Source organism: Ochotona princeps, chromosome 22 (assembly GCF_030435755.1).
Source record: "Ochotona princeps isolate mOchPri1 chromosome 22, mOchPri1.hap1, whole genome shotgun sequence".
NCBI classification, from domain to species: Eukaryota; Metazoa; Chordata; class Mammalia; order Lagomorpha; family Ochotonidae; genus Ochotona; species Ochotona princeps.
In genome coordinates, this window is record NC_080853.1 from 8,879,581 (window position 1) to 8,900,997 (window position 21,417).

The 21,417-nt window shown below is 43.3% G+C and overlaps 1 protein-coding gene across 3 annotated transcripts in view; it reads right to left on the reverse strand.

The window, feature by feature from the left end:
- NCOA3 (nuclear receptor coactivator 3) overlaps positions 1-21,417 on the reverse strand; it is an 81,707-nt gene that overhangs the window by 32,373 nt on the left and 27,917 nt on the right. For 2 of the 3 annotated variants that reach the window (XM_058679511.1, XM_058679509.1), the window contains exon 2: positions 10,231-10,312. The gene's annotated coding sequence lies outside the window, so the exon portion shown is untranslated. Of the gene's footprint in view, positions 1-10,230; positions 10,313-18,922; positions 19,014-21,417 lie in introns of all 3 variants that reach the window. The other variant, XM_058679510.1, reaches the window with a different exon arrangement.

The following is a 21,417-nucleotide window of genomic DNA, read 5'->3' on the forward strand; positions in this document are numbered from 1 at the left end:
TCAGCAGAATGAGCCAATGGGTGTAAGATCTCTGTGTTTCACGCTCTCTGTAATTCTTTCAAGTAAAATAAAAACTTTTTTAAAGATTTATTTATTTATTATTGGAAAGGCAGATAAACAGAAAGGGAAAGACAGAAAAATCTTCTACCTGATGCTTCACTCCCCAAGTGGCCACAACGGCCGGTACTATGTCAATCTGAAGCCAGGAGCCTGGAGCTTCTTCCAGGTCTCCCACACAGGTGCAGGGTCCCAAGGTTTTGGGCCATCCTCCACTGCTTTCCCAGACCACAAGCAGGGAGCTGAATGGGAAGTGGAGCAGCCAGGACATGATTTGGTGCCCGTGTAGGATCCCGGGAGCATGCAAGGTGAGGATTTTAGCCATTAGGCCACTGCGCCAGGATTATGTAAAATAAATGTCTAAAAACAGTATTAGAAATGTCCGTAGAAGTCACCTGTCCTATCAAAGATCTTCCTAGCAATTAAACCTCTAAAGCAACTACCAATCTTAGGATGATAATAATACTATATACAAAGAAAGAATGAAAATATTTGTCAAAAGGCTAGTAGGTAGTGTTGTGTGTTAAGCTGCCACCTGCAACGCAGGGATCCCTTTTAGGTAGAGCTGCCAGTTCAAACCTAGTTCCCTGCTGCTGTGGCCAGGGAAACAGCAGAGTGTGGCCCAAGCGCTTGGGAGAACTGGATGGGGCTCTAGACCCCCCGGCTTCACACTGGCCCAGCCTCAACCACTTGGACAGTGAATAAGCTGGGGGGAAAAATCAGTCAGTCACCCTCTGAGGTCCCCTCTAACTCTTCCTTTCAAATAAAATCCTTTTGAAAATGTCCAAAAAGAAAGCAAGAAAGTACTTTTCACATTACTAACCATTGGGACAGTGAGGAAGCAGTAACAGGTTAAAAACATCAAAATGGAAACTCCACACTAACTTTGTAAGCTTTCCTGACCTCCAAACAATAGCTGACCACATTCTGTGGGGCTCCACATCTTCAAGACGAGGTCGCATTAACCCGGGAAGCAAGCTGCAGCAACATCACTCCAGTGATCTCAAACGGGAATGCAGAGTGAGCTTTCCCTTGTTGATGTTCAAAGGTTAACTTGGGGATTCATAACTTCATAAAAAGCTTCTGTGTACTTTACAAAAGCTACTGCAGCCTGTCTAGGAAAGGCAGCAGGGACTACCTCGGTATTTTAAGAGCATAATTATGAACTTCTGTAAAATCCATCATGCAACTAAACTGGTTGCCAACAAAACCTGCTGTCAGTGTTATGGCACAGCTACCACTTTCGATGCCAGCATCTCAAAGGGGCACAGCTTCCAGCTCACTTACTGGGCGAGCTGCAGTAGGAAGTCCTAGTGCTTGGACTTCCGCTCCCCACATAGGAGCTCAGATGGAGCTGTTAGCGCCTGGTTTCTGCCCCAGCCACTGTAGCCATTAGGGAGTGACCTTTTTTATTTTTTTTTAAAAAATCATTCATCCTTATTGGAAAGACCAATCAGATTTATCGAGAGAAGGAAAGACAGAAAGACCTTCCACAACAGCCAGAGCTGAGCCAATCCAAAGCCAACCCAGGAGCCAGGAGCTTCTTCCAAGTCTCCCACACAGGTGCATGGTCCCAAGGCTTCAGGTCATCCCATACTGTTTCCCATCCATAAGCAGGGATCTGAATGGGAAGTAAAGCAGCTGGGACACCAACCAGCACCCACAAAGTATGGGGAGTGAACTATTTTCTTTTTATTAAAGATTTTATTTATTTGTATTGGAAAGTCAGATATATAGAGAGGAGGAGAGACAGAGAGAAAGATTCACTCCCCAAGCGAGCCGCAACGGCCGGTGCTGTGCCGATCCAAAGCCAGGATCCAGGAACTTCTTCCAGGTCTCCCACGCGGGTGCAGGATCCCAAAGCATTGGGCTGTCCTAGAGAAGTGGGGCTGCCAGGATTAGAAACGGCGCCCATATGGGATCCTGTGCATTCAAGGCAAGGACTTTAGCCGCTAGGCCACGCTGCCGGGCCCAGAGTGAACTATTTTTTTTTTTTAAGATTTATTTTATTTTTATTACAAAGTCAGATATACTGAGAGGAGGAGAGACAGAGAGAAAGTGGAGCTGCCGGGATTAGAACCAGCAGCCATATGGGATCAAGGCGAGGACCTTAGCCACTAGGCCACACTGCCGAGCCCAGAGTGAACTATTTTTAAGAAAGCAAAAAGCAGGGGCCAGCCCGTGCTGCAGTCGGTTAAGCTGCTATTTCTGACAGCAGCACTCCAGTTCCAGGTGTGACCGCCCTGCTTCCAATCCAGCTCCCTGCTACCTGACCTAGCCTGTTTCAGCTACCTTTACAAGATTGTTGGAAAGATTATAAATAAAATTAGACCTCCAATAATGAAGAGCACCTCAGTGTCTGGCAAATGGCAGGCTCTTAAATGAGTTTCCCTAAGAATCTTAAGGGCTATAGATAGAAACAAGGGTCTCTAACATAAAGCACACTGATTTCAACCTAAATTCAGAAAATAATACATTTGTGTTTTCTAATTCCTACACTAACTTATGTAAATTATCTAAATTATCTAAATGGCTGTCAGAGAATTAAAGAGCTGTCTTAGAAATGCTAAAATCTTGGCGGTTTTCTGCTGTAAAGGAATGCCTGTGAGAGAACAGGTCTAGCCGGCTCTTGGCTCAGAAGGCTGGGAGGCCCAAGAGGATGGCACTAACACTTGGTGCCCCACCACCCCAAGGCACAAGGGAGGCAGGTGTCAAAATTGGGAGAGCAAAATGGGCAGAGCATGACCTTGACCCAAGTCCGGAGGCCGGCACAGTGGCACAGTAAATGGCGGCCAGTTGCTCCACTTCCAATCCAATGCCCTGCTAATGTACCTGGGAAAGGAGCAGAAAATAACCCAACTGTTTGGGCCTCTGTGCCCATGTGTGGAGCCCTTGGCTTTGGGATTGCCCTGTCATAGCTGTTGCCGGCCAGCTGGAGAGTAAGACAACAGAAGGAAGATTCTTTACCTCTGCTTTCAAAATAACTAAATAAATAAATAAACCTTTATTTAGAAGGGAAAAAAAGTCTACTACTCCCTTGGTAACTAGCCCATTGGCCCAATGTCAATCCATTACTGAATTGCTTTTCAAAGATCCCAACTCTTAATACTACCACAATGGTAATTATATTTCAAGACAAATTTTAGAAGGGACAGTCAAATCACAGCAGATGCTATGGTAGAGAGAGGAAAACTTGAATTGCTGTTCTGTAAACAGCTCATGTATTTTCTTAAAATTTCTGATACTACACATTCCTCAGTCAAAAGAATATATAAATGTAGAATTGTTATTAAATATGGCACAAGGGTCGTCAGTGATTAAGTATGAGTTCATCTTGGAAAACTCGGGTTTCACACTCATAGTTGATTGCCACCATTTTCATAAATGGAAAGACAGTGGCAACTTAACTAGCCTAAATTTAAAATTCCTTTCCCAATACATCACTCTTAATAAAAACGGCTTCCTTTTCAACTGCCAGAAGAAAAATGGAACGGAGTTCAGGCTTCTTACATTTCAAATAGAAATAAATGGGAGAGCTATTCAAGTACTGAAACACCAACAATTTACATGGTGTCTTCATACCACAAAACAGGCTTACCAAAAATCCATCTAAAATTTCTCCTACACATGAACCATTAAATTCCAACTTCCTTCCCACGGCCTAGAAATCAAAGCCTCGCCCTCCTGCAGCATGTCTGGAAAGGAAAAGAGTATAGGATCATAGCTGTGCATGGTCAATTTACCTTCTAAAGTAAAAGCTTGTCTTAGTATCTTGTAGCAACTTAATCTGATGTGTACACCAATATCAAAGGGTCAAATATGTGAAAACACCAACCACAAAAGATGTTAATAAGTTTGCTGACATATTATGAAACATTTTTAGTTCAAAAATTTTTTTTATTTATCATGATCTAAATATAAAGATAATTTTAAGAACCAAGAGTAGGAACCATATACTTCTGATTTTACTTCTTTTTAAAGATTTATTATCTGTTTGAAAGACATTGGGACCAGCATTGTGGCAAAGTGCACCAATGCAGGAACCCCTTATGGGTACCAATTCACGTCCCAGCTGCCCTGCTTCTGCCCCAGCTCCCTGGGGATGGCCTAGCAAAGCAGCGGAGTATGGGTGAGCGCTTGGGCCCCTTTAGCCCATGCAGGAGACCCAGATGAAGTTCCTCGCTCTGGACTGGCCCAGCCCTGCCCTTTGCAAACATCTAGGGAATGAAGCAAAGGACGGAAGATCTCTCTAACTCAGACTTGCAAACAAACCTGTAATAATTTAAAATTCAGAATTCCACGGAAATGAATGAAATGTCCTGCACTGCTGTTCTCTGGATGCTTCTGCACTGAGGGTGAACACACGACGCTCTTCACAGAGCGATGGTTTCGTGTATTAATGACGAGCAATACATAATGGAAAATTTATTTAAAGCTTAAAAAACATGTCGAGCATGTGTGCACATGTAGAGCTTTCAAATCTGCTTTAAAATGTGAAAATGAGCAAGGGTCCTGTTATCACAGATCAACGTCGGCTGTCACACACTCGTGTCTAATACATACTATTTCTCACAAAGCATAAACCCAGAAAAGGCAATTTTTCGAATCCACCAGCTGCAAGCAATGATTATACACAGCAAATTCTATTCAAGGTCAGAAGTTTAAACGTTTTCAGTATCAACTTCTAAATATTACAGGCTTTATATATTAAGTATTATACTGATTCAAAACCAAATTCTTATTAAAACAATCTTTGGAAACAAATACAATCATAAGAAAGTAATAGGAGCTGGCATAAGACAGAGCTGTCTGATACCATGGATATAAACTGCACTATTTTCATTTTTTTTAAAGATTTATTTATTATTATTGGAAAGCCAGATATACACAGAGAGGAGGAGAAACAGAGAGGAAGATCTTCCGTCCGATGATTCGCTCCCCAAGTGAGCCGCAACGGTCGGTGCTGCGCCGATCCAATGCCGGGAACCTGGAACCTCTTCCAGGTCTCCCACGTGGGTGCAGGGTCCCAAAGCTTGGGCTGTCCTCCACTGCTTTCCCAGGCCACAAGCAGGGAGCTGGATGGGAAGTGGAGCTGCCGGGATTAGAACCAGCGCCCATATGGGATCCCAGGGCTTTCAACGCGAGGACTTTAGCCGCTAGGCCACGCCGCCGGGCCCAAACTGCACTATTTTCACACCATGTCAGAGTTCAGATCACTGGCCTGATATTCAGGCCAATTATGTTTCTTAATTAAGTTGCAAATGCAAATATTACAACAATTACAGAATAACTGATTTCAGAGTTGTTTTCCATCTGTATTTGTCCAAATCCAATAAAGCTGTCAGTTTTTATGAATAGTTATCCAAATCATATCTCCATCCATTTTCATCAAGAACAGAAAAGGGTGGCTGGATTAATAAAAAGTGGTTTGTGGGCCTGACGCAATAGCGTAGTGGTTGAGGTTCTTGCCTTGAACTTGCCAGGATCACATATGGGTGTCGGTTCTAATCCCCGCAGCTCCACTTCCCATCCAGCGCCCTGCATGTGGCCTGGGAAAGCAGTTGAGGACAGCCCAAAACTTTGGGATCCTGCATCTGCATGGGAGACCCGGAAGAGGCTCCTGGCTTTGGATTGGCTCAGCTTCAGTCATTGCAGCCACTTGGGGAGTGAATCATCGGACGGAATATCTTCCTCTCTGTCTCTCCTCCTCTCTGTATATCTGCCTTTCCAATAAAAATAAATAAATCTTAAAAAAAAATGAATCGTGCAGAGCCGGGAAGAGCTGCAATACTCATCGGTTCCAATGGAGGTCGGGGCTCAGAATAGAACCAACCCAGGGATTACAACCACCAGCTGATCAGAGTGATGGACTGTGGCGGGCACTGTGCTTACTAGTAGTGCATGTAGGAGCCTGGACTGGGAACACCTCAAAGTTTCTTTGGGGATTCCCCTGAACAAAATGGAGGAATCAAAACATTAACCAAGAAAAGATAGAAGATGGAGTATATCAACCACCTCAGCTATATGTTTGCAGCGAAAAACTGGACAAGGGGAAACTCTAAGATGGACTATGTCAATCAGTGGACTCTGTACCAGTCTCATCGTACCTGGATTGTTGCTGATATGTTGGAGCTTCTAATTGATCGAGGTGACGCTCTGCTGGCTCTGCCCTCAAACCTGAGAGGGCCTCCCTAAGAGGCCATTGAACTTGACTGGACAACTGGGATGCTGGACTCTGTATGGTGTGAGCTTTTAATTAGGGAATCTCAACGGAACTTGAGTTGTGGTTATGCATCAAGGTGAAGGAACTCACCATTGGGGAGGGGTTTGGGGTGAAGGGGGGAGAATCCCAGTACCTATAAAATTGTGTCATGTAATACACTGTAATTAATGAATAAATTAATAGAAAAAAATTTTAAAAAATAGCGTAAAAAAAAAAAATGAATCTTGGGCCCGGCGGCATGGCCTAGCGGCTGAAGTCCTCGCCTTGAAAGCCCCGGGATCCCATATGGGCGCTGGTTCTAATCCCGGCAGCTCCACTTCCCATCCAGCTCCCTGCTTGTGGCCTGGGAAAGCAGTCGAGGACGGCCCAATGCATTGGGACCCTGTACCCGCGTGGGAGACCCGGAAGAGGTTCCAGGTTCCCGGCATCGGATCGGCGCGCATCGGCCCATTGTGACTCACTTGGGGAGTGAATCATCGGACGGAAGATCTTCCTCTCTGTCTCTCCTCCTCTGTGTATATCTGGCTGTAATAAAATGAATAAATCTTTAAAATATATATATAAATAAAGCGTATTCAGAATGCAACATTCTGAAAGTAAACCAGCTTAATTTCGGCCTTTGACTTTAAAATACAACGATCACCAGGAATCATCTTTTGAAAACATCACCTACAGCATATATTAGCAATGTCTCAAAAAAATTACCTTTTAAATTGCTATGTGATTGAGATTAAGTTCAAACTCTATGAACATTGAAAACTGGTTTCTGAGTGGGACAATCACAGGATTCCCACAGCGAGAAGGCAAAAGAAAGTGAAGACAAACCTAGATATGACAGTAAGAACAGAGTTGTTTCAAGGTAAACTTTGTCACAAACAAAAATGCTGCTGTAATTTACATGGACCTTACAGTTACAGGTTGTGAACTGTTTTTTCTTTTTTAACTATTTCTCAAGATACAGACACTGATGGATTTCTCTTACAGACACTGGCTGTCTGGGGACTAAACCAAAGGATAGGAGATCTGTTACTCTATATTTCAAATAAATAAATAAAACACTTGAAAGAAAAGTGAATCCTGGAAAAGCCATGCGAAAGAATACAGTAGTAATAAAAATTATATACAAAATGGTTGAATCTCACAAATCATTATTTAATTTAAAAAGCAAGGAATTACACACATTCGTAATAGAATTTCCCAGTAAGCTAAGCAAAGAACAAGCAATAACAGGTCATCACCAACCAAGGACTGTGTATTCTTCATCTATCCCTACAAAACTCTTTCGAAACAATCTTCAATATTTTCCTTTTATCAAGATTTTCATCTCTTAATCTGACTAGTTATCTCCCACTTACATTGAGCAAGGAAGAAGCAGCTGACTGATAATAAGTAAATGGCTCTGACATAAAATACCAAATCCATCAATCATAGAAATGTGAAGCTGAGTTCAAGGCATAGCAAGAGGCTAGGCCACTGCCCAGGACACAGGCATCTCATACGAGCACCAGTTTGAATCCCTGATGCTCCACTTCCAATCCAGCTCCCTACTGATGCGCCTGGGAAAATAGAAGAAGGTGCCCAAGTACATGGACCTCTTCCATCTACGCAGGAAACCCAGATGGAGTTCCCAGCCCCTAGCTTTGGCCTGCTACAGTTCAGCAGGGACAATGATTCAAGGAGGGAGCCAAGAGGAGCAGCTGGGACTTGAATCAGCACTCACTTGGGATGCTAGCTTAACCTGCGTACCACAATGCTGACCCCTCCAGGTTTTTCATATATATATATATATATCTCTAAAGTCAACAAACTCTTCAAAATGTGACTAAGCAAAAACAGAATCACACACTGCAGAGAAAAAAAAAAGGAGAGAGAAATTTAGCTATTGTTATGAATGCTATTTTTTTTAATTCTATATTCTGGTGCATATATAAAAAAAACAGCTTTTGCTTTATTTATTTGTTGCTAGCCTTCAATCTAATAAATTATATTTTGCAGACTGAAAAATTTTAAATAGCATCAGATTGTATCTCAAATTTCAAGGAAACAATTTATTTTTTTATGATTTATTTATTATTTTTATTGGAAAGGTAGATATACAGAAAGGAAGATCTTTCATCCGATGGTTCACTTCCCAAGCGGCCTCAGCTGAGCCAATCCGAAGCCAGGAACCTCTTCTGGGTCTCCCACGCAGGTGCAGGGTCCCAAAGCTTTGGGCCGTCCTCCACTGTTTTTCCAGGCCACAAGCAGGGAGCTGGATGGGAAGTGGGGCTGTCGAGATTAGAACCAGCATCCATATGGGATCCCGGCATGTTCAAGGCGAGGACTTAAACTGCTATGCCATAACGCTGGGCCCAAAACAGAATTTTTAAGTAACAACTGGCATTTGGCCTAACAGTTAAAATGCTGGTCAACCCCGGCACTTCATGTCTTACATCAGAGTGCCCGGGTCTGACTCCAGCTTTCTCCCAACGCAGATGGTGCAAGGCAGTGGTAAGGGTTCCAGCCACCCACACAGCAAGCCTGGCTTGACTTCCTCACTCCCACTACGGCCCCACTGCAAGGCTGCTGCAGGCATCTGAAGAACAAACTAGGGAATGAGAAAGCTCTCTCTGCCTGAAAATAAAAACTGATCTGAAGGCAGTTAAGAGAAAGCTCTTGGGGGCTGGCGCTGTAGCTCAAGAGGCTAATCGATCTGTAAGGGACAGATGCCATATGGGCACCAGTTCATGTTCTGGCTGCTCCACTTCCCATCCAGCTCCCTGATCGTGGCCTGGGAAAAGTGACAAGGATGGTCCAAAGCCTTGGGACCCTGCACCTGTGTGGGAAACCTGGAGGAGGCTACAGGCTCCTGGCTCTGGATCAGCTCAGCTCCAGCTGTTGTGGCTGTCTGGGGAGCGAACCAGCAGATGGAAGATCTGTTTCTCCTTCTGCAAATCTGACTTTCCAATCAAAAACAAACCTTTAAAAGGTGAGAGAGAACTCTTCCATCTGCAGGTTTATACTCCAAATTCCCCCTCCCCAAAATCTTAAAAAGACTAAGAACATACAAAAATGATTGTAAAATTACATGTACACGTAACTAAAAACAGTAAAACAAGGAATCCTCTTTACTTTTCATGTCAAGAGTATCATTTTGTAGGTTTAGTAAATATCTGTAAACTGATTCACCAAAACAAGCAGACCTTAAGTGTTACAACTGAAATATTTTTCGAATTATTAACAAAGACTGCAATGCGGAGAGACCATTGTCTAGTACTTATTCTGGGTTTACTGGGACAAACCTCACCAATAGAAGGTAGGTAGATTACTTCCTGGCAGCCTAATAACCTACTAAATTAAGATAATTTGGAGGAAAAATGACCTCATCCAAACTGTGAGTACAGCAAGCTAAATCTGGTAGCAAGAAATTATTTAGAGGAGCAGGCACTGGCACAGTAGGTGCGTCACTGCTTCAGCTGCTCACATCTCCCACCAGCCCAGCTGCTCCGCTTCTAACCCAGCGTCCTGCCGATGCCCCGAGCAGGCAGAGACAGCCGCGACACAAGAGGCCGTGCCACCTGAGGGTCCAGGGGGAGTTCCGGGTGCCTAGAAAGCCGGGGGGGGGGGGAGTTCTAAAATTTTGCCTTTCAAATGGCTCTTTTTAAATTTTTATTTTTAATTTTAGAAAAGCTTAGGTAAAAGTTTACTTGTCAAACCAAGCAATCTCAAGCAATTCTACTACAAACTTCTGTGAGGCTGAGCCCAATGTTACTATCTGCTCTTAAGGCCGAAGCAGAAGAGGCAGGTGTGCTCTCATGCTAACCCCAGAAGGCTCGGTGAGAGGCAGGCCAGCACACATCCCAAGCCCATGTATCCACCTAATATTACAGAATAAAACACTAAGCAGAAAGCAAGTTTAAATTAAAACAAATTAAAGAAAAATCACAAAAGATCAAGTCAAACTGAATTACCTGGCTAACCAGTCAAATGATATTCAGGTAGAAGTTTATTTTTATTGGTCTCTGGGTCCACTGTTCAGCAAATATTTTAATCCTGAGGGGGAAAAAGAAAGGAGTTAACTTCCAATGCTCTGTTCTTCATATAAACATTGTTTTTAGTCACACAAACTAACTGTTCCTTTCCCTTACCCGGAAAATACAACAGCCATCAGGTACCATGGTTCTTCCCAGGTATCTGAGCAGACACCTCATTTTCCCATATTATCACTTTTATGCTTAAAAAAAAAAATCAGATGCAACATATACAATAAATGTACCGAAATGCCCTCACTTGTCCAACATGAATGTTCAATAGTCAGTAAGGCAACACTGTTACCCTGGCAGTACTCATGCGTAAATGCCTTGGTCCCAAAAAGCTCAAGGCCTACCACAGGGTGGACAAAGCAAGCAAGCACAGGGGGAGGGTCCAAGGGCCAGAAAAGTTTCCTTGACCGCTTCGTAACAGGATGCATTTGGGTCACCTAAAAGTATTATTTCCAAATAGGAAAATGAGGACAATATACAATAAAACATGTGAACAGTAGGCTTTCCCACATGAAGAAACTATAAAGTAGGTCCTGATGTAACAAAGAAATGAGGCAAGAAAAACATTCACCTCTACTTAAGAATTTCCAAATGCAACAATAGAGCAGTCACCTGACAGCCAGTAATTCTAGTAGTATCTTTATCAGGACAACTATAACCTAAAAGTAACAGCATTCATGTTAGAACTGGCAGGCCTGCCGGGAAGCGGAAAGAAACAACACAGCCAATAGCTGAGCCCCACGGAATATATGCGAAACAGAGTGAGTACGGATGGGGAGGCAGTGCGCCCTCTGTAGGACTGACGATATAAAATGGGCAGCAGGGAGCTTAGTAAAGGGCATCTCAGACGAGCTGAGGCCAGAATGAATAGTCAACCTAAGAAAAAGAGTGAACGAAAATCTAGGAGGCTTATCCCATGATATTGCATGTAAAGCTGCTACCTACAGTACCGGCATCTCCCATAGATGGTTATCCCACACCCAGCTGCTCCAACTCCCTCCGAATGCGCCTAGAAAAGCAGCAGCATCCCGTACTTACAAAGGAGACTCAGAGAAGCTCCTAGCTCCTGAATCTTGCTTTGAATATTCAGGGAGGGAACCAGAAGGGTGGAAGATAAATGTCTGTCCCTCTACCTCTTGTTTCTCTCTCCAAATCTCTGCCTTTCAAATAAATCAATGTTGACAAAAGAAAAAGAAAATTGGAACTACATAATGCTGGCGCCTGGAAATGCCAACAGGACATAAGTGGCCAGCGATGTTGCGGACGCGTTTTTCTCCTCTGCTGTAGAACGTGGTGGTGACCAGGGCTCTATCAGCAGTCATATGAAGCTCCTTGTTCTTCCCTGCTCCTGCTGGCACCACTCCCAGAGATCACCTCCTCACTGTCCTGAAGTCACAAAGATGCAGGAAAACCCAGATGCCATCCACTCATCTGCAAAGCATTACAGAGTAAGTTTAGGCTCACACCCTGGACATCCAGCTAAAGGCCGCAGAGCACTGCTGTCAGATGCAACGGTGTTTTGCTGCACAGCGCTTTATCAAGTGGTAAACATCTCCTTTGTCAAAATTTATAACAGATTTCACTTATGAGAGTCAGATGCAACCAATCTACAGCCAAAATGCAAAGGGGAAACAAAATCTTAGAAAATTTAAAAAATATTTATTTTTATTGGAAAGTCAGATTTACAGAAAGGAGGAGAAACAGAGAGAAAGATCTTCCACCTGCTGATTCACTTCCCAAGTGGCCACAATGGTCAGAGCTGAACCGATCCAGAGCCAGGAGTTAGGAGCTTCTTCCAGGTCACCCATACAAGGTGTTGGGTCCCATGGTCTAGGACCATCCTCCACTGCTTTCCCAGGCCACAAGCAGGGAGCTGGATGGAAAGTGGAGCAGCTGGGACACAAACCTGCACCCATATAGGATCCTGGCACATCCAAAACAAGTATTTAGCCACAAGGCTGTCACATGGGGCCTAATGAAAAATTAAAATTACATAAAGGCTACCATATTTTTTCAATCATGTAAGTTCAGAAAAACACAACTTTACTGTTTTTTAGTCTGTTATTACGTGTCCAAGTAAGTAAAAATGCTTTTGGTGCAGCAGCAATTGCAACATAGCACGTTAATCCCCACTGGGGACGCTGGCGTCCCACACTGCACCCCACACCCAAGTGCCTGAGTCAGAGAGCCGAGGCGTAGGGTGCACTCACCATTCTGCATGCCCCAGGAGGCAAGCGAGGGCCTCACTGCCTGAGTGCCTGCCACCCACTGGGGAGACCTGGGCCGTTCCTGGCTCCTGGGTCAGCCTGGCAGGCACTGGAGCATACCAGCAGGTGGACAGCTCTCTCTGCCTTTCAAAAAAAAATAGCATTTTTTTAAAAGATTTATTTATTTTTATTACAAAGTCAGATATACAGAGGAGGAGAGACAGAGAGGAAGATTCTCCATCTGATGATTCACTCCCCAAGTGAGCGCAACGGCTGGTGCTGCACTGATCCGATGCCGGGAACCAGGAACCTCTTCCAGGTCTCCCATGCAGGTGTAGGGTCCCAAGGCTTTGGGCTGTCCTCAACTGCCTTCCCCGGACCAAGCAGGGAGCTGGATGGGAAGTGGAGCCACCAGGATTAGAACCGGTGCCCATATGGGCTCCCGGGGCATTCACTAGGCCACAACGCCGGGCCCAAAAATAGCATTTTTTTAATGGGAGAAAAGGAAAAGCAAATGTCTGATAAAATAGGAAAAGGGCTAAAAAACTGACACATTGCCATTTATCCTATGATGTATAACAGAAAGGATTAGGATGACAATTCATTCTATGTAGTTATTTTAACAAGTTATAATCACAACAAATAATTTTAAAATTATATACTTTTCGTTCTATACAGTCAACATGGAAATTCAAATGATGAAGTGAAAATAGAATCTCTGGTTTCAGAAAAACAAAGGTTTGATCAAGTCCAGCTTACTGACAAGACCCTGTGCAAGACATTTAATTCAATTAACTGCTACTAACTGCACCTATCAGATGTCAGACACTGTACTGGTCCTGGAAAATGCAGCAAATCAGTTCCCATAACCAGTTAGGAAGCAGGTAAGAGGAGCCACTAACACCTCTGCAATGAATCAGGTTCACCCAGTAAGCACTTGCTGAACATAAATGTCGCACGCAGCCAGACAGCAACACACCAGGGACAAGAGAAGACACCTAAGAGCAGCAGGAAGCCCGAGTGGTTCCTAAGGAGAGAAGGAACACCTACCCGGCCCTTGCCACAGGGCTGGCCTGAGAAACGGGAGTCACCAGCCACAGCTGACAGCTAGGCAGTCCAAAGCCAATTGTAAAATAGATGAATAAATAATGCGCAATTTTGCAATTCTTGCCTAGTTATAATCAAAATTCAAAAGAGAAGGCCCATCCCTCCCCCACCATGGTTCAACTGGCTAATCCTCTGGCAAGCACCAGGATCCCACATGGGCACCGGCTGCTCCATTTTCCATCTAGCTCCCTGCTTATGGCCTGGGAAAGCACTGGCAGATGGCCCAAGTCTTAGGAACCCTGAACCCACATGTGAGAACCAGAAGAAGCTCCCGGCTTCGGATCAGCTCTGCCACGGCCATTGTGGCCATTTGGGGAGTGAACCAGCAGATGGAAGATCTTTCTCAATGTCTCCTTCTCTTTGTAAATCTGATTTTCCAATAAAAATGACTAAATCCGAAAAACAAAAAGAAGGGAAAAGAAGGGCTGATGGGCTGATATGGTGGCTCACCAGGCTAATCCTGTCAACCAGTGCCAGCATCTCGTGTGGGTGCTGGTTCTAGTCTTGGCTACTCCAATTCTGATCCAGCTCCATGCTTACAGCCTGGGAAGCTAGTAGAGGATGGTCCAGGCACACCCACGAGGGAGACTCAGAAGAGGCTCCCGACTCCAGATGAGCTCAGCTTTGGCCCTTGTGGCCACTTGAGAGTGGACCCGTGGATAGAACACCTCTTTCTGTAAATCTACCTTTCCAATAAAACTAACAAAAACAAAAGGCAAAGGAGGCCATCTATGTAAAAATTGCATGAAACATAGAAACTCTGAATAAATAGGATATGTAAAAGGTAGCTCAAAGTAAACCCTTTTAAACCAACATGTCCAGAAAAAATTGTACCATGCATTTTGTTTATATATTGATATTATCCAGTGACTGAACTATGGCAATAAATGCCCTAGCATTTTTTTAAATTACCTTGAGATTAAGAAGAAAACTAAAATAAATCCGCTTGGCAGACCAGTTTTTACTGAGGCCTCATATCTTTGGCGAAGCTGAAGTTAAGAATGAGGTGGTTACTGAAACTGCCTGCTAGTGCATGTTCTGCCTCCCTCCATGTCCCTTGGAAAAAGTGCGTGCAGTGCCGCAGGAGCACGCAAAATAAATACAGGAAAGAGGGTGGGAGGGTTGGGTGGGGAGGGCAGCAGCCGGGCTCCACCAGCGGAAGGCGTTCCACCAGAACTGCTACAGGGTCAAAAGTTTACAGTGGTTTCAATTTCACCTTTTAGCAGCCAATCAGGAAACAGACTGCTTGCTGACCCCTCAGGCTGCAAATGAACATTAACCCATTGGCTACCAAGATTGCAAATACTGGCTTTCTTGTAAGGTGTTCTGTTTCTTCATCTCTCTCTCTCTCTCTCTCTCTCTCTCTCTCTCTCTCTCTCTGAAAGAAGCTAGAGATGGCAAAGAATGTCTTGAGTTCACAGTGACAATTTTATTTAAAATCGTGCCCTTTTTTACAGATGCTAAAGGGGATAAACAATCAAGTAATTATCATTTTCCTTCCTGAAATAACTGTTGCTACACCCTGTAACAACTACCACACCAAGCATTCATGCAGTATGAAGACAAAGAATGAAATTAAGCAGAGACACACTTCCATAAGACTGCAAGTCTAAGAACAGTAATAAAAGACAGTGCTGGCTGTGTTTCCAGCAAATGCTGTAAAAATAACTCAGGTAATGGCATTTAATTATTTACACCCCAGTTTTTCTAATTGCATGGCTTCCAATCCCCTCCCCAAATCATTAACATAAACATAGAATATTCCTTTTCTTTTCATACTGCCTATCTGCAGATGGAATAGGTACAGCTCTTGAGGTTTAAATGTTTTTTTCTCCTCTGTTTCTCTCTCAGACACTTAAGAAATTCAGGAGTAATCGGCTATCCAGTGGACTCAGGTGTGAAACCTCCCGCAACAGACCCAACTCACCCTCCCTTCAATTTTTTATGTCAATTTCCTCCAAACACAGAAATTGATAAACCATTAAATACTATTTTCAATGTTCTGTATTTAACACTGAACATGGCTAAAACAAAGACCTCTACTTTATATATTTACTGTACTACACTTAAAACTAGATCCAAATTAAAATATTAGATCTCTGTGGAGCATCTGAAGGATGCAAGTACAAAATAGCCATATTCACCGTTCTTATCAGAATAATCATGTGAACTCTAAATAAGCAGTCAACCTAGTTAGCAATATTTCTCAAGGATACAAAAGGTAGCTGAATTTTAGCATTCTACTAACTTAAGTTGAAGCTTAGTAGCCCATCCAGGTACCACTATTGCCTAAGAAAATTATTTCATGTAAGATCACCCTTATACAAACCAGCAGATGACACGGAAATTTTTGAAAACCCCAAAGTAACCAACATGCAAAAGTGCCTTACTTAGCACACTGCTAAAATGCCTCTAGTTTATGTACATTATACTTCATAGTGCATAAAATTTGCATAGTAATTTAATGTCAGTTGTTATAAGACAGTAAGTAAATGTAAAGCTGAAATAGTCATTTCTTAATTCAGCATTAAAAACAAGTAATTTTCTAGTTAGCACTCTCAAAACCTTTTGCGTATTTGGCAATAAGAAAACTACAATTTTAAAACAGATCTAGTTGATTTCTTAATATGGCTGGCAAAAAGCTTTATCTACATTAAATTAGGAGCCTTCCGTATATCTTCTTACAAGATGGCCTCATTCTGAAAGAAAATGGGTGTGATAAAATTTTACATCAAGTCAGCATGTTAGCAAGCAGCTTTTTTGTGTGTTCTGAATTTGATTAATACAAGCCAAGGTCACTTCCTGAAAGATGCCTACCACTGCAGCTGCAGGCACACTAAGACTGGCGCGAGGCTGGGGGAAGGGAGTGGGTGATGGCATTTATTACCACTCAGGAGTCCATCTGCCTGCAGCTAAGCTGGGGGGTGGGGGGGGGGAAGGAGGGGACAGGGTGCAGGGAGACCTCAGAGCTCCTAGCATGGGCAAATTAAAATATTTTCATTCCTTAACATTTACAAAATTTAACCCAACATGTAATTTTCACATCAACAGTATATCAAAGATACCCTCCCCTGTAATGTTTAAAAATGCATCATTTTTATTCCATACAAATCATTTAATGCCAAACACTGAAGTAAACTTAACATTCAGCACTATTTAACCTGTACTTGTTATGCAAAGTGCCTACAAAGGAGGATACAGACCACTGATGAAAACAGAATCAGATTCAAATTTCTTTCACACAAAACCAAAAAGAGACCTAAAAATAATCATGGTAGAAATCTTAAACACAAAAGCCTGAACTGGAAAATACTTGCAGCTTTTGTTCTGAAATTCAACTGAATTTTCATCTTAATCAACATTAACATAAAATTTACACCTCCATGCTTAAAAAATCATCAAAATACATATTATCAACCACTACAAAACAAACCCTCTCCTTAAACAGTCAACAACATGACGTATAGAGTAATTAAGAAACCATATTATGTACAATACTCTATACTCCAAATATCTATACTTCAAGACTCTAAACACATTTCTACCAATTGGATAAAATATTAAGCATGGGCAACAAATATAGATGTTCCTTGGATAGAATGTTGTTGCCTGTAGAAGGAGAGTAAACAGGATGACAACTGATAGGATATCAACTGTATGAGAACAACTGATTGGATATCATTTGAATCAGAACACTTGATAGGATATACAAAACAAAAAGTTTCAAACAAGGTATGGAAACAGTTGATGGTTCCATAGAAAGGTTTATGGGAACTATGTAAGCTCCTCAACACCTCCTCCCTAATCTATAAAAGCCTCCTGCTGCTAACCGACTTCTGGTCAACTTGGGCTATCTCATTTCCGGCTCCATACACCAAGTCCATCGTTGCTGTGGACAGTTCCCTTTTACTGAATCTGGTTATACTTGAACCTTAATATTCTATTTACAATCAGGAATACACTTTGATGTTTTTAATGGTTGTGCAACAAAGTAACTTATCTCATTATTTGTTTTTTCTACGTGATTTTTAAGTAATATTTTGTAACATTTATTTTTATTGGAAAGGTAGAACAGATTTATAGAAAGAAGGAGACAGAAAGAACGCCCATCAGCTGCTTCACTTCCCAAATGGACACGATGGCCAGGGTTGGGCCAAAGCCAGGAAGCAGGAACCAGGCGCCTCTTCCGGGTCTCTCCCGCAGACGCAGGTTCAAGGTTTGGGCCATCAGCTGCTGTTTTGCTTTGCTTTGTTTTGTTTTGTTTTTAAAGATTTACTTATTTTTTTGTTGGAAAGTTAGTTATACAGCGAGGAGGAGAGACAGAGGAAGATCTTCCATCCATTGATTCACTCCCCAAGTGACCCCAACGGCCGGAGCTGAGCCAAAGCCAGGAGCCTGAAGCTTCTTCTAGGTCTTCCACGCGGGTGCAGGGTCCCAATGCTTTGGGCCATCCTCGACTGCTTTCCCAGGCCACAGGCAGGGAGCTGGATGGGAAGTGGGGCCTTCTGGATTAGAAACAACGCACATATGGGATCCCGGTACGTGCAAGGTAAGTATTTTAGCTGCTAGGCTACCACACTGGGCCCTATCCTCTTCTGTTTTTGTCTCTCCTTTTCACTTTAATCTTTTTCTGATTGAGATTTGTGTCAAAAACTTGAACAAGGAGTAAGTGCTGCTACTCTCAAGACCACACTAATTAATATTGTGTCTTTTACAATCTTTTACCTTCCAATGACCGACAGGAAAAGGCTACTATTGAATAGGTGTATAACTTTTGTATATGCAAATACCTATTTGAACCTTCTTTGAGTACACTGGGAGGAGTAGGGGTCCAAGCGTAAGGAGGGTACTGACAAGGCCTGAGCAAGATCAGAGGGCATTCCTCTGAAACAGGACAAATCCGAAAGCAGCATCAATGGGAGGCATTAGTTATTCACGCTCCTTTCTCCTCAAGAAACATTACAAGCAATGAAGAGCATCATTTTTTTCCTCAATTTCTCCTGACTCTTTTTTTTCCCACCACATGAATCATTTCAAAACAGTAAAGAAAGTCCCGTTAAAACAGTAAGCTTCTGGGCCTGGCTTCAGATGGGCTCAGCTCCAGCAGTTGCAGCCACTTGGGGAGTGAATCAGCAGAACGGAAGATCTTCCTCTCTGTATATCTGATTTTCCAATAATATTTTTTTTTAAAGTCACCCACTAGCTACTTGTCATAACCAGGAGAAGAAAAGTGAATATTCCCTCTCCAATCCAACACCATCTTTCCTCTCTCCTGGTTTCATCCAAGTACTCAACACATTCTTCACTTGGCACAGAACACAAATGCAACTCAGGCCCAGCAGCTTGCTGCCTGGTCTTCTTCCTGGACCACCGCAGTTTGTATACCAAAAATAGGACCTGAAAGGAAATTTTGACTATAAAACAAAAGCAAACAAAACAGTGGCCCGCACATCTTCCAGCTCTTTTTTTTTTTTAATGCTCAAATATTTTCTATGGTCTGACACTGGACAGCCTGGCTGCCCTATCCTGTTTCAAAATTTTAAAGGTATTTTTGCCTACCTTGTAAAGCACCGTTAATCAGTAATAACGTAAGAATGTCATTGGCTTGGGCCCTGCACGGTAGCCTAGCCATGAAAATCTCACCTTCCATGCCCTGTGATCCCATATGGTTGCCGGTTCTAATCCCAAAGGCCCCACTTCCCATCCAGCTCCCTGCTTGTGGCCTGGGAAAGCAGTCAAGAATGGGCCAGAACCTTAGAGCCCTACACCCACATGGGAGAACCAGAAGAGGCTCCAGGCTCCTGGCTTTGGATTGGCTCAGCTCCAGCCATTGCAGCCACTTGGGGGAGTAAATCAATGGATGGAAAAGCTTCCTCTCGGTCTCTCCTCCTATCTGTATTTCTGACTTTCCAATAAAAATAAATAAAATAAATGTATTTCTTACCGGCTCAGCTTTTTATAAACCACTCATGCTGGCACTGTGACACAGGTTGTGATGCCAGTATTTCACTGGGTGTGTTGGTTCACGTTCTGGCCGTTCCATTTGTCATCCCTCTCCCCGCTCAAGTGCCTTGGAAAGCAGCGGGAGATGTTCCCTAAGTCCACAGGCCCCGCACCCAGGCGCGAGATGCCGGAGAAGCGCCCGACTCAGCCCCAGCCACCATGGCCAGGTGGTGAAGGGAGCAGTGGGCAAAAGGTTTCTCCTCTCTCTTCCCCCACTCTTTTTTAACCCTGCCTTTCAAGTAAATATTTTAAAAATAAATAAAAATAAACAAAAATAAAAATTGTTTTTAAGGAGTGGTCATTTGGCCAAGAAGTTAGTTACTAGTTGGGATCCCCACATCCCAGAGTGCCTGAGTTCCAAGGTTCAGGCTTCACTCCTGACCCTAGTTCCCGGCAAATGCTCCCTGAAGCACGCGACACACGATGGCTCCAAGCACTGGCCTGGCCTTGCCGGAGACGCACCGAGCTCCTGGCTCCGGTCTGGCCCAACCTCAGCTGTTGGGCTTTTAAAGGGTGAATGCTTTCTCTGCCTTTCAAATAAATACGTTTAAAATTGTCATGTTTTGCAGTGCCGGAGCCCGGCGTCGTGGCCTAGCGGCTAAAATCCTCGCCTTGAAAGCCCCGGGATCCCATATGAGCACCGGTTCTAATCCCAGCAGCTCCACTTCCCATCCAGCTCCCTGCTTGTGGCCTGGGAAAGCAGTCGAGGACGACCCAAATCCTTGGGACCCTACACCCGTGTGGAAGACCTGGAAGAAGTTCCTGGTTCCCAGCTTCGGATCGGCACAGAATCGGCCATTGCGCTCACTTGGGGAGTGAATCATCGGATGGAAGACCTTCCTCTCTGTCTCTCCTCCTCTCTGTAGATCTGACTTTCCAATAAAAATAAATAAATCTTAAAAAAAATATTTTTTGCAGTGCCACAATACCTACCAAGACATTTCTTAAACCAACACTTTGTCAGATGACAACTTCTTACTTTTAGTTCACTTAAAGAGGGGAGAAGTGCCATTCACCCAAAAAGAATTTTTTTTTGTGTTTTCCTACTAACACTGGGTCAATATGTAGACTAAGAAAAACCTTGAGAAGCAGTGCATACTAACAGATTTTGGTTGGCAGACTGTTTTGGGTACAAGTAAACCCAAACAACTTCTACTATTTGTCATTCCAATTATTTTCCAACTTGAACCAAGAGAAACAAGCTGTTTACAAACACTGCTAGACTAGATCCTACCATTTCATCAACAATAGAGGAGAACACTAAACTTTGACTACATTAAAATAACATGCATGGGAGACCCGGGTGAAGCCCTGGCATTGCTGCCACGCAGGGAGCCAGCAGTGGGTGGAAGCTCTGTCTCTTTAACTCTTTCAAATAAATAAACCTTTTAAAAAGAAAAAATAATAATAAAAACATGTTGAGGAGCATGCATTGAGCCTGATGGTAACGAAGACACCCACATCCCACAGGTGAGCTTTAGCACCACGTCCAGCTCCTGACTCCAGGAGCCTGGGATTCACTCAGCACAGCCTGACAAGTACCTGGGGGGCATAAAGGGAATGAACTAATCAATGGTCAATGGGACTGCACACTCACTCTATCTCAAATTTTTTAACAGAATCTTTTTTTTTAAAGATTTATTTATTTTTATTGCAAAGTCAAGATATATAGAGAGGAGGAGAGACAGAGAGGAAGATCTTCTGTCCATTGATTCACTCCTCAAGTGGCTGCAATGACCGGAGCTGAGGCGATCTGAAGCCATGAGTCTGGAGCCTCTTCCCAGTCTCCCATGCTGGT